The following is a 17,531-nucleotide window of genomic DNA, read 5'->3' as shown; positions in this document are numbered from 1 at the left end:
CAGTCAGGGTAGAGTCAAATCGCACCTTCAGGCAAGCGACACCTTCCACCTAGGAATGGGGGTATCTCCTATACTGACTTAGCCAGGGTAGAGGAAACTCATCCCTCCAGGGGGAAGACACCTCCCACATGGGTGTCTGGCGAGGGGCAGTTCATATTCAGCTGCAGCTGGGGTAGCAGCAACTCGCCTCTCCAGGCGGGAGACCCCTCCCTCCTGGGGGTGGGAGAGAGCTCTTACACCCAGCAGCCAGGTCTGATGGGACTCGCCTTTTCAGGTGGGAGACAATTCCACATGTGTGTGTGGGGGCAGCTCCTATACCGCTGCAACCAGGCTAGTGGGGAATAACATCTGCAGGCAGGAGACCTCTCCAACTTGGGTGTTCCAGGGTAGCTTGTATACCACCTTAGCCAGGGTAGAGGAGACTAGCCCATTCCTGGGGGAGATCCCTCCAACCAGGTTGTCATCAGGAGCTCATATACCACCACAGCCAGGGTAGAAAGTACTTGCCTCTCCTGGATGGAGACCCCTCCCACCAGGATGTCAGTGGGAGCTCATATACCTCCACAGCCAGGATAGAGGGGACTCATGTCTCCATGCATGAGACCCCTCCCACCTGGGATTCTGGGGGAGCATCTATACCTCCAAAGCCTGTGTAGCAGGGACTCACTGCTACAATTGGGAGACCCTTCCCACCTGTGTATCAGGGATATCTCGAATACAGCCACAGCCAGAGTAGAGGGGACTGGCCCTTCCAGGCGGGATACCCCTCCCACCTGTGTGTGTGTGTGTGGGGAGATCCTATATTGCCACAGCCAGGGTAGAGGAGACTCGCCCCTCCAGGAGAGAGATCCCTTCCCCCTGGGTGTCCTGGGGAGATGCTATACAGTTAAAGCCAGGGTAGAGGGGACTTGCACCTCTAGGTGGGGGACCCAACTCACTTGGATGCCAGGGGGAGTTCCTACACAGCTTCAGCCAGGGTACAGCGGATTTGCGCTTCCATTCAGGAGACCCCTCTCACCTGGGTGTCTGGGTGAGCTCCTATCCCTCCACAGCAAGGGTAGAGGGGTCTCGCCCATCCAATCGAGATACCCCTCCAACATTGGTGTCAAGGGAGACTTGATTAATGCAGCAGCCAGAGTAGAGGGGACTCGCCCCTACAGGCGGGAGACCCCACCCACATGGGTGTGTGGGAGGAGCTTCTATACTGCCACAACCAGTATTGAAGGGTAGAGCGAACAGGCACCTGCAGGTGGAAGAACCCTTCCACCTGAGTGTACTGGGACCTCTTATATGGCAAGAGCTAAAGTAGAGGTGACTTGCCCTTCCAGGAGGGATACCCCTCCCACCTGGGTGTCAGGGGACTTTGTATACCGCCAATGTCAGGGTAGAAGGGACTCGCCCTTCCATGCGGAAGACCACTCCCACCTGTGAGTCCGGGGACACTTGTATACGGCCTTAGCCAGGGTAGAGAAGACTTGGCCCAACAGGCGGGAGACCCTTCACACCTTGGTGTCTGGGGGAGCTTGTATATGGCCACTGACAGCTTAGAGGTGACTCATTTCTCTAGATGGGAAACCCTTCCACCTGGGTGTCAGTGGGAGGTCATATACCACGCAGCCAGTGTAAAAGGTAATGGCTTTCCAGTCGGGAGACCCCGTAACCTGGGAGTCGGGGGTGAGCTCCTATACCACCAGAGCCAGGGTGAGAGGGTATTTGACCCTCCAGGTGGAAGATCTCTTCCACTTGGTTTTCAGGGGAGTTCATATACTGCCACAGGCAGAGTAGAGGGGATTTGCCACTCGAGAGATGAGACCCTTCCCACCTGGGTGTAGGGGGAAGCTCCTATACCACTGCAGCCAGGGTAAAGAGGACTCGCCTCTCCAGTCCGGAGACCCTCCCACCTGGGTGCCAGGGGAGATACTTTACTGCAGCAGCCAGGTTAGAGGGGACTCGCCCCTTCAGGCAGGAGACATCTCCTATCTTGGTATGAGGGAGAGCTCGTATTCCATGGAAGACAGAATAGAGGGGACTCGCCCCTCCAAGCAGGAGACCCCTTCCATCTGCGTGTCTGGGAGAGATGGTAAACCCCTGCAGCCATGGTAGCGGGAAGTCAACCTTCTAGGCGGGAGACCCCTCAACCTGGGTGTCAGGGGGAGCTACATAACCGATGCAGCCAGGGTAGAGGAGACTCACCCCTCCAGGTGGAAGACCTTGCCCACCTGGGTTTCATGGGTGTTCATAGACACCAGCAGCCAGGGTAGAGACTACTCCTACCTCCAGGCAAGAGACACCTCCCACCTAGGAATGGGAGTAACTCCTATACCACATTAACCAGGGTAGAGGGGACATGTCCCTTTAGGCGGGAGATCCCTCCCATTTTGGTATGTAGTGGGGAGCCTGTATAATACAGCAGACAGAATAGAGTGGACTGGCCCTTCCAAGCAGAAGACCCCTCCAACCTGGTGTCTGGGAGAGCTGGTAAACCCCTGCAGACATGGTAGAGAGAAGTCACCCTTCTGGCTGGGATACCATACCCCTCCCACCTGCGTGTCAGGGGAAGCTCCTTAACCACTGCAGCCAGGGTAGATTGGACTCTCCCTTCCAGTCAGAAGACCTCACCCACCTTGGTGTCAGATGAAGCTCATATACCCCAGCAGCCAGGGTAGAGGCAACTCACACCTCCAGGCAAGAAACACCTCCCACCTGGGAATGGGAGTAAGTTCAATAATGCCTTAGCCAGGGTAGAGGGCACTCACACCTCCAGGCAGAAGACCTCATAACCTGGTTGTCAGCAGGAGCTCCTATACAAACAGAGCCAGGGGAGAGGGGACTTGACACTCCAGGTGGAAGATCCCTTCCACCTGGTTGTCAGGGGTGTTCATATACTGCCACAGGCAGGGTAAAGGGGACTCTCCACTAGAGTCAGACAACCCCTCCCACCTGGGTGTAGGGGAAATCCTATACCACTGCAGCCAGGATAGTGGGTACTCACCTCTCCTGGCCTGAGACCCTACTATCTGGGTGTCTAAGGGAGATACTTTACCACCACGGCAAGGGTAGAGGGGACTCATCCCTCCAGGTGAGAGACCCATCCAACCTGGGTGTCAGGGAAAGCTAGAAAACCACTGCAGCCAGGGGAGAGGGGACTCATCCGTTAAGGTGGAAGACCCCTCCCATCTGGGTATGGGGGATGGAGCTCCTATAACATAGCAGCCAGAATAGAGGGACTCACCCCTTCAAGAAGGAGACTCCTCCCATCTGGGTGTCTGGGAGAGCTTGTACTTCCCCTCAACCAGGATAGAGTGGAGTCATCCCTCTAGGGGGGACACCCCGCCCACTCAGGTGTCAGGAGAAGTTCCTATACTGTTGTAGCCAGGGTAGAGTGGAGTTGCCTTTCAGTGGGTAGACCCCTGCCACGTGAGTGTCTGGATGAGCTCCTATTCCTCGGCAGCAAGGGTAGAGGGCACTCGCCCCTCCAATCAGGAAACCCCTCCCACCTGGGTGTGCTGGAGTCTTGATTACTGCAGCAGCCAGGGTACAGGGGACTCAGCCCTCCAGGCAGGAGACCCCTCCCACCTGGGTTTCAGGGGGAGTTCTTATTCTGCTGCATCTAGGGTAGAGGGGACTCAACCCTCCAGGAGGGAGACTCCATCCACCTGGGTCTCCTGGGGAGCTTGTATACCACAGAAGCCAGGGTAAAGGGGACTCACTCCTCCAGTCGGGAGACCCCTGCCACTTGGGTGTCTGGCGGACCTCGTATACCCCCATAGCAAGTGTAGAGGGGACTCGCCTCTCTAGTAGGGAGACCTCATAACATGGTTGTTGGGAGAGATCCTATACCATCAGAGCGAGGGGAGAGGGGATTTCACTCTCCAGGCGGAAGATCTCTTCCATCTGGTTGTTAGGGGAGAAATATACTCACAGGCAGGGTAGAGAGGACTCCAACTTGAGGCGGGAGACGCCTCCCACGTGGGTGTAGAGAGTACTTCCTCTACCACTGCAGTTAGGGTACAGGGATTCTCCTTTCCAGGCCAGAGACCCTCCAACCTGGGTGTCAGGGGGGAATTCTTTACTGCCACTGCCATGGTAGATGGGATTCACCTCTCCAGGCATCAGATCCATCCAACTTGGATGTCAGGGAAAGCTAGTACCACTACCACTGCAGCCAGGGTAGAGGGGACTTGCCCCTTCAGGCGGAAGACTCCTCCCTTCTTGGTATGAGGGAAGAGCTCATACACCACAGCAGCCAGAATAGAGGGGACTCGCCCCTCCAAGCATGAGACCCCTCCAACCTGGTTGTCTGGGAGAACTGGTACACCCCCTCATGCAGAGTAGAAGGAATTCATCCATCCAGGCAGGAGATGGCTCCAACCTGTGTGTCAGGGGAAGCTCCTTAACTGCTGCAGCCAGGGTAGGGTGGACTCGCCCCTAAAGGCAGAAGACCCCTCCCACCTTGTTGTCAGGTGAAGCTCATATACCCCAGCAGCCAGGGTAGAGGCAAGTTGCATGTCTAGGCGGGAGACCTTTTTCACCAAGGTGTCAAGGGGAGCTCATATACTGCCACTGCCATGGTAGAGGGGACTCGCCCCTCCATGTGGGAGACCCCTCCCACCTGGGTGTCTGGGGGAACTTGTATCCCTCCGCAGCCAGTGTAGAGAGGCCCCATTGATCAAGTCAGGATACTCTTCAACCTGTGTGTCAGAGGGATCTCATTTACTGCCACAGCCACTGTAGAGGGGACTTGCCCTTCCAGGAGGGATACCCCTCCCACCTGAGTGTGTGAGGGGAGATCCTATACCTCCACAGCCAGTGTAGAGGGAACTCGCCCATTACAGCGGGAGACCCCTCCCACCTGGGTTTCAAGGGGAGCTCTTATTCTGCTGCAACCAGGGTAGAGGGGACTCACCTCTCCAGACGGGAGACCCCTACCACCTGGTTGTCCTAGGGAGCTCCTATACCCCCAAAGCCAGGGTAGAGGGGACTCGCCCCTTCAGGCGGTAGACCCCTCCCACCTGGTGTCAGTGGGTGTTCCTACACTGCTGAAGCCAGAGTAGAGGGGACTTGCGATTCCAATTGGGAGACCCCTCTCACCTGGTGTCTTGGTGAGCTTCTATACCTCTGCAGCAAGGATATAGGGGACTCGCCTCTCCCATCCAGAGACCCTTCCCACCTGGGTGTATGGGGGAGCTTGATTACTGCAGCAAACAGTGTAGAGGAGATTCACCCCTACTGGTGGGAGACCCCTCCCACCTGAGTGTCTGGGGGAGCTCCTATAGTGCCACAGCCAGGGTAGAGGGAACACGCCCCTGAAGGCGGAAGAATCCTCCCACCTGGGTGGTCTGTGACCTCTTATATGGCATGAGCTAAAGTAGAGGGGACTCGCCCTTTGAGGCGGGATGCCCCTCCTATCTGGGTGTCAGGGAGCTTGTATACCGCCAAAGCCAGGGTAGAGGGGACTCGCCTTTTCATGCAGAAGACCACTCCAACCTCTGTGTATAGGGGCCCTTGTATACCGCCTTAGTCAGTATAGAGATGACTTGTCCCTCCAGGGGGGAGAATCCTCCCATCTGAGTGTCTGGGAGAGCTTGTATACTGCCACAGCCAGGGTAGGGTGAATCATTGCTCCAGGCGGTAGACCCCTCCCACTATGGTGTCAGAGGGAGCTCCTATACCTGCCCCCCAGCCAGTGTAGAGGGGACTCGCCTCTCCAGTCGGGAGACCCCATAATCTGGGTGTTGGGGGGAACTTTTATACTTATATCCAGGGGAGAGTGTACTTGACCATTCAAGCGGAAGATACCTTCCACCTGGTTGTCAGGAGAGTACATATACTGTCACTGGTAGGGTAGAGGGGACTCACACTGGAGGACAAAGACCCCTCTCATCTGGGTGTAGGGGGAACCTCCTATGCCACTGCAGCTAGGGTAGAGGGGACTCATCTCTCCAGGCTGGAGACCCTCCCACCTGGGTGTCAGGGGGAGATCCGTTACCGCCATAGCCATGGTAGAGGGGACTCACCCCTCCAGGCGAGAGACTCAACCAAACTGTGTGTCAGGGAAAGCTAGTAAACCACCTAGCCATGGTAGAGGGGACTCGCCCCTTCCAGCTGGAGACTCCTCCCATCTGTGTAGGGTGAATGGAGCTCTTATACCACAGTGGCCAGAATACAAAGGACTCACCCTTTCAAGCAGGACACCCCTCCCATCTGAGTATCTAGGCTAGCTGGTACACCCCCTCAGGCAGGGAAGAGAGAATTCGCCTCTCTGGGCGGGAGACCCCTCCCACCTTGTGTCAGGGGAAGCTACTTAACTGCTGCAGCCACAGTAGAGTTCACTGCACCCTTCCAAGTGAGGGGAGGAGAGAGGGGACTCCTCCCTACATGCGGGAGACTCCTCCCACCTGGGTGTCTGGGGGCGCTTGTATACTTTTGCAGCCAGTGTAGAGGAGACTCAGATCACCCTGTGTGTCAGGGTGATCTTATATAACACCCAGCCAGGGTAGAGGGGACTCGCAGGAGATACCTCCCACCTGGGTGTGGGGGGTATAGCTAATGTATTCCTGCAGCCAGGGTACTGGGTACTTGCCCCTCTAGGCAGGAGACCCCTCCTACCTGGGTGTCAGGGGGAGCTCTTATACCACTGCAGCCATGGTAGAGAGTACTTTCTTCTTCAGGCGGGAAACCCATCCCAACTGGGTGTCGGGGTGAGATCTTTTATCGGCGCAGCCAGCGAAGAGGGGAGTTGCCCCTCCAGGCAGGATACCCCTCCCACCTAGGCTTCAGGGGGAGCTCTTACACTGCTGCAGCCAGGGAAGAGGGGACTCACCACTCCAGGAGGGAGACCCCTTCCACCTGGGTGACCTGGGGTGCTCCTATACCTCTAAAGGCAGGGTAGAGGGTACTTGAATGACTAGGCGGGAGACCTCTTCCACTAGGGTGTAGGGGGAGTCATATACTGCCACATCCAGGATACAGGGGACTCTCCCCTCCATGCTGGAGACCCTTCCCACCTCGGTGTCTGTGGGAGCTTGTATACTTCCCCAGCCAGGGTGGAGGGGATTCACTTCTCCAGTCGGGAGACACTTCCCATCTGTGTGTCAAGGGAACTCCTATGCCAGGGCAGCAGTGTAGAGAGGACTCGCTCCTTTGGGTGGGAGACCCCTCCCACCTGGGTATCAGGGGAGCTCCTATACCACCGTAGCCAGTGAAGAGGAGACTCCAGTCGTAATACCCCATAACCTGGGTTTTGGCAGGAGCTCCTATATTGCCAGAACCAGAGGAGAGGGGACTCAAACCTCTAGTCGGAAGATCCCTTCAACCTGATTGTCAGGAGAGTTCATATACTGCCACAGGCAGGGTAGAGGGGACTCGACACTAGAGGCGGGAGACCCCTCCAGCCTGGGTGTAGGGGGGAGATCCTATACCACTGCAGCCAGGGTAGAGGGGCCTCACCTCTCCAGGTGGAAGACCCCTCACACATGGGTATTTGGGGGAACTTGTATTCTTCCTTAGCCAGTGTAGAAGGGACTCGCCCCTGTAGGCATGAGACCTCTCCCACCTGGGTGTCCTGGGAGCACTTATATGGCACCAGCCAAAGTAGAGTCTACTCTCGTCCTTCCAGGCAAGAGACCCTTCCTAGCTGGGTGTGGAGGTGAATTTGTATAACGCCGAAGCCAGGATAGAGGAGACTCACCTGACCATGCGAGAGACCCCTCCTATCTCTGTGTCAGGGTAGCTTGTATAATGCCACAGCCACAGTAATATGGACTCGCCCCTCCAGGCAGGAGTCCCTTCACACGTGGGTTTCAGGGGTAACTCTTATACTGTCGCAGCCAGGGTAGAGGAAACTCACCCTCCAGGTGTGACACCCCTTCCACCAGGGTGTTGGAGCAACTCCTATAATGCCGAAGGTGGCATATAGGGACAGGAGAAACCTTCCACCGGAATGTCCTGGGGAGCACGTATACCACTGCAGCAGGTTAGAGGGGATTCTAGCCTCCTGGTTGGAGAATCCTCTTAATTGGGTGTCAGGGGAGCTCCTATTCCACAGCAGCCAGGGTAGAAGGGACTTGTACCTATAGAAGGGAGACACCTTTCACCTAGGTTTCAGGGGGAGTTCCTATACCTCTGCAGCTATGGTAGATTGGACTTGCCCTTACAGTCAGAGACCCCTCCCACCTAGGTGTCTGGATGAGATCCTATACCTCAGCAGCCAGGGTAGAGGGGACTTGCCCCTCCAATCAGGAGACCCCTTGTCGCGACCCCTCGCCGGCAAGGGAACACACGACACAGGATTCTTCTTTCAGCAGTTTATTCAGGCCTTGATTCAAGTATCATCTTCTAGCGACCCCCCGCCGAGCGCCCAAGCACAGCCTAATAAAGCCTCCCGCATACCAATCCCAAGCTGCCAGGTGGACCTTTCTCATAGGGTGGGAAGGGATTGCGTGCCAATTCTCCATATTAGGAATTGTTTGTCACAGGCCACAGTGGAAGCCGGCGCCATCTTCTAATGGCGGCCATGGTCTATTAGAACGGCTCACCACAGGTGAGCTCCTATAACTCTGCAGCAAGGATAGAGGGGACTCCCCCCTCCAATCTGGAGACCTTTCCCACCTTGGTATCTGGGGGAGTTTGATTACTGCAGAAGCCAGTGTAGAGGGGACTCGCCCCTACATAGGGGAGACCCTTCCCACCTGGGTGTCCAGGGGAACTCCTATTTTGCCACAGCCAGGGTAGAGAAAACATGCCCCTGCAGGGAGAAGACCCCTCCACTTGGGTGTCCTGGGACCTCTTATAATGCAAGACCTAAAGTAAAGGGGACCTGCCCTTCCAGGCAGAATACTTCTCCCATCTCGGTAAGGGGTTGGGGGTGTCTTGAACACAAAAGCAGCCAGAGTAGACGGGACTTGTCCCTGCAAGCAGGAGATCAATCCCAACTGGGTGTCTGGGTGAGCTGTTGCACCCCTCAGCCCAGGTAGAGGGGCGACCCCTCCCAACTGGGTATCAGGGGAAGCTCCTTAACTGCTGCAGTAAAGCTGTCCCAACTGGAGGTCAGGTGGAGCTCATATATCCCAGCAGCCAGGGTAGAGGTGACTCACACCTCCAGGTGAGAGACACCTCCCATCTTGGAATGGGGGTAACTCCTCTATGGCCTTAGCCTGGGTAGAGGAAACTCACCCCTCCAGGCAGGAGACCCCTCCCACCTGAGTGTCTGGCAAGGGGGTCTTTATGCAGCTGCAGCTAGGGTAGCAGTGACTCGCCACTCCAGGCAGGAGTCCTTTTCTTCCTTGGGATAGGAGGGGGGCTCTCATACCCCCAAAGTCACTTTCCTTTCACCCCTGACCCCTCCCACCAGGGTGTTAGGGGTGAAAGGAAAGTGTCCACAACACTTGGAGTGAACACTGGTTTATTGCAGCAATGCCAAAGAGGAGAAAAAGAGAGAGAAAAAGAAAGAGAGAGTGAGAGAAGCAGGAGAGAACAAGGGAGTGTGAAAGCAAGAGAGGGATACAGAGAGAGCAAGAGAGGGGGTCCAGGAAGGAGGGAGTTTTTATAGCCAAATTATAATGGGGTCTCTGTGTCTGCAAGCTGCCTTGTTGGTGGACAATGAATGGATGACACTGTAGTTGCTAAGGGTGTCATCTTCTGCCTTCAGGCAGATGGGGCAGGGGTCAGATATGGGTTTCTGTTGCACCAGACAGGTGGGGGTAAAATGATCAGTTTTGAGGGGGGTTGAATATTCAGACTTGATGCAAACAGGTGATAAAGGACCAGATAGGGGGTTTTGAGTGTGTGGGTTATCCTGCAGCTAGCGTTTGTTCAGCCTGTCCTGCAGACAACTTAGTTCAGCCTGTTCTACACCTAACAAGGTGGAGTGCATATACCACCACATCCAGGATAGAGGGGACTTGCCCCTCCTTGAGGGAGACCCCTCCCACCTGGGATACTTGGGGTTGCTCTTACAGCTCTTACAGCAAGGGGTAGTGGGGATTCCTCCCTATAGTGCCTTAGCCAGAGTGGAGGGTACTCTCTCCTCCAGGTGGGAGACCCTTCCCATCTAGCTATGCAAGGGGGAGCATGTATATTGCTGCAGCCTGGATAGTGGGGACTCACTCCACTAGGCGGTTGTCAGGGAGCTTATATACCCCCGCAGACAGGGTAGAGGGGACTCACCCAGAGGGTGGGAGACCCCTCCCAACTTCGTGTAGGGAGGAGCTCCTGTACCTCCACAGCCAGGGTAAAGGGTACTCGCCACTCCAAGCTGAAGACCCCTACCACCTGGGTGTCATGGGAAGCTCATATACCGCCCCAGCCAGGAGATAGAGGACTTGCCCCTCCTTGAGGGAGACCCCTCCCTCCTGGGATACTGGGGGGAGATCTTACAGCACTGAAGCCAGGGTAGAGTGGACTCGCCCCTCCAGACAGGAGATCTCTCCCTGTCAGGGAAAACTCCTATACCTCAGTAGCCAGGTACCAGTTATTTGCTCCTCCAGGTGAGAGACCCATCCCACCTTGGTGTCAGAGGGAGCTAATATATCGCCCCAGCTAGGGGACAGGGGACTCGCCCCTCAAGGCGGGAGACTCCTCCCACCTGGGGGTGGTGAGGGCTCCTATATAGCTGCAAGCAGGGTAGCAAGGACTTGTACCCCATGGCGGTGGACCACTTTCACCTGGGTTTCAGGGGAGCTCCTATCCTGCTGCACCCATGGTAGATGGGACTGGACCCTTCAGGCAAGAGACCAATCACACCTGATTGTTGGGGGGAAGTTCATATACCTCCGCAGCCAAGAATCACCCCTCTAGGCCAGAGCCCCTCCCACCTGGGTGTATGGGGGAGCTCCTGTACCGCTGCAGCCAAGGTAGAGGGGACTCACCCCTCCAGGCCAGAGACCCTCCCACCTGGGTGTCGAGGGAGTTGCTTTACTGCCACAGCCAGTGTAGAGGGAACTCATGACTCCAGGAGGGAGACCCCTCCCACCTGGGTGTCAGGGAAAGCTAGTATACCATTTCAGCCAGTATACCACTAGTATATACCACTTCAGCTAGTATGCCACTTCAGCCAGGGAAAAGGGGACTCACCCCTTCAGCGGGAAGACCTCTCCCACCTGGGTGACACAGGGAGCTTGTATACCACCTTAGACAGGGTAGAGATGACTCGCACTTCCAGGCAGCTGACCCCTCCCTCCTGGGTGTCTGGGAGCTTCTATACTGCATTAGCCAGGGTGGAGGGTATGCTCTCCTCCAGGCAGGAGACTCATCCCATCTTGCTATGGGAGGGTAAATCCTATGCCACTGCAGCTAGGAGAGAGGCAACTTGCCCCACTAGGCGGGGGACCCCTAAACACTGGTTGTTAGGGGATCTAATATACCGGCAGAAGCAGGGACTAGGGGACTTGCCAGTCCAGGCGAGAGACCTCTCCCACCTGTGTGCGTGTGTGTGGGAGCTCTTACAACACTAGAGCCAGGATAGAGGTGACTCCCCTCTAGAGTGGAAATCTCTCCCACATGGGGGTCCTTCCGGAGCTTGTATACCACCTTAGCCAGGGAAGAGAGGACTCAGACAATCCAGGTGAGAGACCCCTCCCACCAGGGTATCAGCAGGGAGCTCCTATATTATCGAACCCAGGGTATAGGGTATATGCTACTCCAGTTGGAAGATCCATCCCACCTGGCAGTTAAAGGGAGCTCTTATATAGCTGCAACCAGGTCAAAGGTGACTCGCCCCTCCAGGCTGGAGATGCCTTCCACCTGGTTATTGGAGGGATATAGTATGCCTCTGATTCCAGGGTAGAGGAAACTTGCCCCTCAAGGCTGGAGACCCCTCTCACCTGGGTGTCAGGGTGGGGAAGCTCTTATACCTCTGCAGCCAGGGTAGTGGTTACTCGTCCCCAAGACAGGAAACACCTTCTGCCATGGTGTAGCAGGGAGCTTGTATACCACCTTAGCCAGGGTATACCACCTATCCAAGCAGGAGACCCTCCCATGAGGTATTCAGGGGGAGCTTTTATACTACAACAGCCAGGGTAGAGGGGAATCGCCCATCCAGGCAGAAGACCCCTCTCACCTAGGTGTCTTGTGTGGCCCTCATATACCACCATAGCCATACTAGAGGGGACTCGCCCCTCTAGGCCAGAGATGCCTTTCATCTGGGTGTCAGGGGGTGCTCCTATACTGCTGCAGCCAGGGTAGAGGGGACTTGCCCCTCCCAGCAGATACCCCTCCCACATGGGTGTTGCAGGTAGCTTGTACCAAGTTAGCTAGGGTAGAGGGGACTGAGGTGCAAGTAACCTCTACCTTGGCTATGGATGTTTGGAGCTCCCCCCAACACCCAGGTGTGAGGGGTTTCCCACGTATAATGGTGAGTGACCTGTAACCTCGCTAAAGTTGTATCAGAGCTTCCCCTGACACCCAGGTGGGAGGGGTCTGCCACATGGAAGAGGGAGTTCCCTCTATCCTGGTTGTGGGGCTTTAATGGCTTCCCCGACACCCAGGTGGGAGTGGTCTCCTATCTGGAAGGGCGAGTCCCCTCTCTCCTGGCTGCAGCAGTATATGAGGAGAAAGGGGAGTAAGGGGAATGGGTGGCACAGGGAGAGGAGGGCTCAAGGCCTAGATTCACTGCAGGGTGTAAGGATTGAGGAGCATGCCACAGGCTGAAAGAGGGCAAAGCCCCCAGGCAAGGGGCACTGCTACCTTTTCCCAAAAGAAACCCTCAGGGCTAAATATCCCAGTTCCAGCCCCTGGCTCTGGTGTGCATCCTGGGAAAGAGATCTGAAAGAGGAACCTGACAGGGACAAGGAAAACAGGAGGGCCAAAGGAGGGCACAGCGTGAAGTACTGGAAGAAGGGTGTTTGTGGAATGCGGGCCAGGACCGCAAAAAGGAGCCAAGGCTAGGGACCTAGAGGAGGGCCCAGACTGGGAGAGAGCAGGGAAGGGTGGGGCCAGGCAGACAGGGGTGGCACTAGGGTTGTGAGATGCAGGGAAGCCAAGTGGAGCAGGAAAGCGAGGCCCACAGTTCAAGCTCAGGGAAGAACGGTGCAAAAAGAACCCCCGGAGGCTCAAAAGAAGCCAGTCTAGGGAATGGAGAGCCAAGGGCCAGTAATGGGGCAAGTGTCTCAGGACAGTGGACAGGGTTGGGGAGGGAATGCAAGGGATCCAGCAGGGAGGAGGCAGGCTCAAGGCCTAGTGCCACTGCCAGGTGTCAGGGTTCCTGGTGCTGCCCCAAGGTCCTAGGGAGAGCAAGTAGCCCAGTCGAGGGTCAGGGCTCTGTAACCCATAAGGCTCCCTGCCCAGATGAGGATCTAGGGCCAGGGACCAGGCCAAAGGGCCTGGCAAGGGACAGGGGTCAGAAGGAGTGCAATGTGAGGGCACAGTGCGGGATCACAGTGAGTGCAGAGAGGGGCCAGATGCAGGACCCAATCAAGGAGCCCAGGTAAGGGACTGACCCCAACAAATGGTATTAGGGACCCAATGATCAGGAGGCCCCCCTGCTCCAGGAAAAATGCTAGGAGAAGGAGAGGTAGGATCCACACTAGGATGAGGAGACAAAGGGCTGCACAATGGGCACAGAGGGGAGCAAGCTAGGGAGCCAAATTAAGGGGCACCCAGGTCAGACACGATAGCAAGAGACACCACAGAAAGCAAAGCAACCAGAGTAATGCAGTAAGGAGCTCAGGCTGGCAGAAAGGCCAGGGGACTGTAGGGTGAAGGGTCAGGGTGAGGAAGGGCTGGGTTGGCTTAGGGGCAGCTTGCAAGGCTAGAGGGCAGGAGCGGGAAGGGATGGGATGTCCCAGGGAAAGGTCATCACTAGGCCCAAGTCCACTGCCAGTTGTCAAGTTTGGACAGCAAAGGGGGCCCAGACTAAAGGCAGGGATGTGTTGCCCATAGGGAACCTTAAGGGCACAGAAGCCAGCCAATTTGGCTCCTCTGCCCATGTGAGTAGATCCTCAGAGAGGGACCTGGACCAAAGGAGGGTCAAAAGAGGACACTGTGAGGGGATATCTGGCATACGGAGGTTGGTGGGGCGGGGTTGTTGGTTGGCAGCCAGGACCCATTCTAGGAGCCCAGGCTAGGGAGAAGAAGGGAAAGCAAAAAGTCCTGGCAGTGCCAGGATACCATAGCACCAGTGTAACAGAGGAGAGGGACAGGATAGGTCCTGTAATAAAGGGCTGGAAACAAGGGAAGGGAAAGCATCCTTGAGAAAGGCAGCCAGGGGCTCAAGCAAAGAACTGGGCCCAGTAATGGAGAACCAAGTACTAGCACCTGAGGTTGGATGAATGAAAAGGGACATGGATGGGGAGGTGAGAGAGGGGAGAATGGGGAGCTGGTGGTTCAGGGAGGAAAAAGGCTGAATGCCCAGATCCACTGCAGTGTGTCAGGGTTCTGAAGCAGGGCCCCGGCTAAGGGAGGCCAAAGTGAACAGGCAAAGGGCAGGGCTACGTTTTCCCAAAAATGTAGAAAAGACACCCAGTCAAGTCCCCTGGCTCTTGTGAGAATCATGAGAAGGGTATCAGTAAAGCAGGTGTGGCAGAGACGGAAACTACAGGAGGGCCAAAGTAGGGCACAGCCTATAGGGCCACAGGCCAGGTGTGAGTGGGGTGTGGGCCAGGTACCCAGCAAGGAGCCCCATTAAGTGATAGAGTGGAGGGCCCAGGCCAGGGGAGAGCAGAAAGGCCAGGGCCAGAAATGCAGGGAGAAGAAGGGAAAGCAAAAAGTCCTGGCAGTGCCAGGATACCATAGCACCAGTGTAACAGAGGAGAGGGACAGGATAGGTCCTGTAATAAAGGGCTGGAAACAAGGGAAGGGAATGCATCCTTGAGAAAGGCAGCCAGGGGCTCAAGCAAACTGCAGTTCAGGGATACCAAGGGGAGCAGAGAAGCAGCCCCAATTAGGGGCCCTCAAAGCTCAGAAAATCATGGAGGAAGAACAGACACCAGAGGCTCAAGAGAGGAACCAGGCCAGGGAACTCACAGCCAAGGGCCAGGGCTTGGACAGGGGTTTCAGGACACTGGACAAGATTGTGAAAGGAAGGCAGCGGATTTAGCAAGGATCTGTGAGCATTCGAAAAAATGGGTAAAGAGCCCCTATGTCCAAGCTTTTTCTGGTTCTGATCCAATTCTGCTCTCTGCACCTCTTGCAAACCTCAAGAAATTTTTCTAGCCTGCAAACCAACCTCCAACATCACTGATCCCCAATCTTGCACCCCCTCCTTCTTCCTACCCTGTGCTGCTGGAATGGGTCGTGTAGCCCACCTCCCTGACTTCCTCACACCAGGTATCCGCTTACAGTAGCCTCTTTGCCTCTCCTCCTATGTTTCAGGTCCCTCTCTGAGGATCTACTCACATTGGGCACAGGAGTGGAATTGGATCCTCGCAGTTAACATGGACCTGCTCCAACTCAGCCCTGAGCGATCCTCTCCCTTACCTCCAGGCCTCCATGCTGCCCCTACTGCAACCCAGCCCTCCCTAATCCTGACCCTTTGTGCTCTGGTCCCTTGTCGTCACCTGAGCACCTGACCGCTTTCCTCATAGCCTTTGGCATAGCAAGAAATCACTTCGTGTTGTGCTGACCTAGGGGGCCCTTGCTTGGTACTGCCAGTGGGCTCCCATAGGTAGCCCTTGGCTTCTCCTGGTCCTCAGGCAGCACATCCTCCCCTACTCCTTGCACTATTTCTGGTGATCATAGGTCTCCTGCTCCTTGGGTCCCCCATCACCATTGATGGGGTGAGTCCCTTGCCTGGGAGCCTGGTTGGGTCTTGGGTCTCGCCCCTTTGTGCACCCAACCGGACCCATTTATGTGCCCTCCCGTCGTCCTCCTTCTGGCCCTCTCCCTTTTCCTGGCCTCCTTTGACAGAACTCTGCCATAGCTTCTCATCTGATAAAGGGAAACTCATGGGAAACAATGCCCTGGCCTTCTCCTAGGGCCCTTGTTTTTCCTGGGATTTTGGTCTGGCACCAGGAACCCTGAAACCAGGAGGTGGCCCTGGGCCTGGAGCCTGACTGCCCCCTGCTGGATCCCCTGCATTTTCCCCCCAATGTAATCCACTTTTCGGAGCCCCATGACCAAGCCCTGGCCCTTGGCTCTCTGTTCCCTGTCCTGGCTTCTGGCTTGAGTCTCTGGTGGCCCTTCTTGCTCACTGATTTTCTGGGCATTGACTGAGGGCCCCTCGCTAGGGCCGCTTCCCTTCTCCCCTTGGCATTCCCATACTGCAGCACCATAATGCAGCCCTGCCTTCCTGGACCAGTGTTCCTTGCTCTCCTCTGGCATGGGCCCTCTTCTATGTCCCTTGCCTTGGCTCCTTGCTCTGGTCCTGGCCCCTATCCCACCCACATCCATTCTGCGGCTCTTTAGGCTGTGCCCTGCTACAGTCCTCCTGTCCTTTCTGTCTCTGCCACGTGCACTTTCCTGATCTCCTTCCTAGGATGCTCATTTGGGCCATGAGACTTGATTTGGCCTCTTGGCCCTGGGGGCTCTCTTTGGAAAACATAGCCCTGCCCCTTGCCTGGGCCCTTTGGCCTCCCTCAGTGAGGGCCCTGCTCCAGACTCCTCACACCCTGCTGTGGATATGGGCCTTGAGCCATTCTCCTGCCTCTGCCATCACTCCACATTCTCCTCTCCTGCTGCTCCCCCTCCATGTTTCTTTTCATTCACCCAGGCCCTGGTGGTAGCACTTGGCTGTCTATTACTGGTTCTAGTTACTTGCTTGAGACCCTGAGTTGTTGTCCCCTTCTTGAGGACATTTTCCCTGTCCCTGGTTTCAGGCACCTGTTGCCTGCCCCCTCCTGTGCCTCCTTTCTGATCCCCACATGCTTGGTTTGCTGGCATTGCCCGGACCCTCCGCTAACCCTGCTTCTCCCTATGTTGTGCTGCTGGAATGGGTCCTGCAACCCACCCCCACTTCTGCACACCAGGTATCCCCTTACAGTACCCGCTTTGGCCCCCGTCCTTTGGTCCAGGTTTCTCTCTAAGGAACTACTCACCTGGGACTGAGGAGCAGAATTGGCTCGCCTCTGTGCCCTGAATACTCCCTATGGGAAACACAGCCCTGCCACTCAATGCCTGAACCTTGAGGCCTGGCATTTAATATGGACTTTTTCCAACTCAGCGCTGAGTGATCCCCTCCTTTCTCTTCCCTACAGCCTTCCATGCTGCCCCTACCACAACCCAGCCCTCCTTAACCCTGACCCTTTGTGCTGTGGTCCCTGGGCCTGGGCATTCGCCTGAACCCATAACCGTGTTCCTCATGGCCCTTGGCATGGCAATGAGTCTCTTCTTGTTGGGTCTGACCAGAGGGCCCCTTGCTTGGGCCCGCCAGTTGGCTCCCCATGTGCCCCTTGGCTTCTCATGATCCTCACGCAGCCCCTTTCTTTCCATCCCCTTGTGCCTTTTTCTGGCGCTTGCAGGTCTCCTGCTCCTTGGGTCCCCCATCACCATTGATCGGGTGGGTCCTTTGCCTGGGCACCTTGCTTGGGTCCTGGGTCTTGCCCCTATGCGCACCCACCCCGACCCCCTTGCTTGCCCTTTCATCGCCCTCCATTTGG

This window comes from Marmota flaviventris, chromosome 20 (genome assembly GCF_047511675.1).
Source record: "Marmota flaviventris isolate mMarFla1 chromosome 20, mMarFla1.hap1, whole genome shotgun sequence".
Taxonomy (NCBI): Eukaryota; Metazoa; Chordata; class Mammalia; order Rodentia; family Sciuridae; genus Marmota; species Marmota flaviventris.
Note: the sequence above shows the minus strand (reverse complement) of the source record.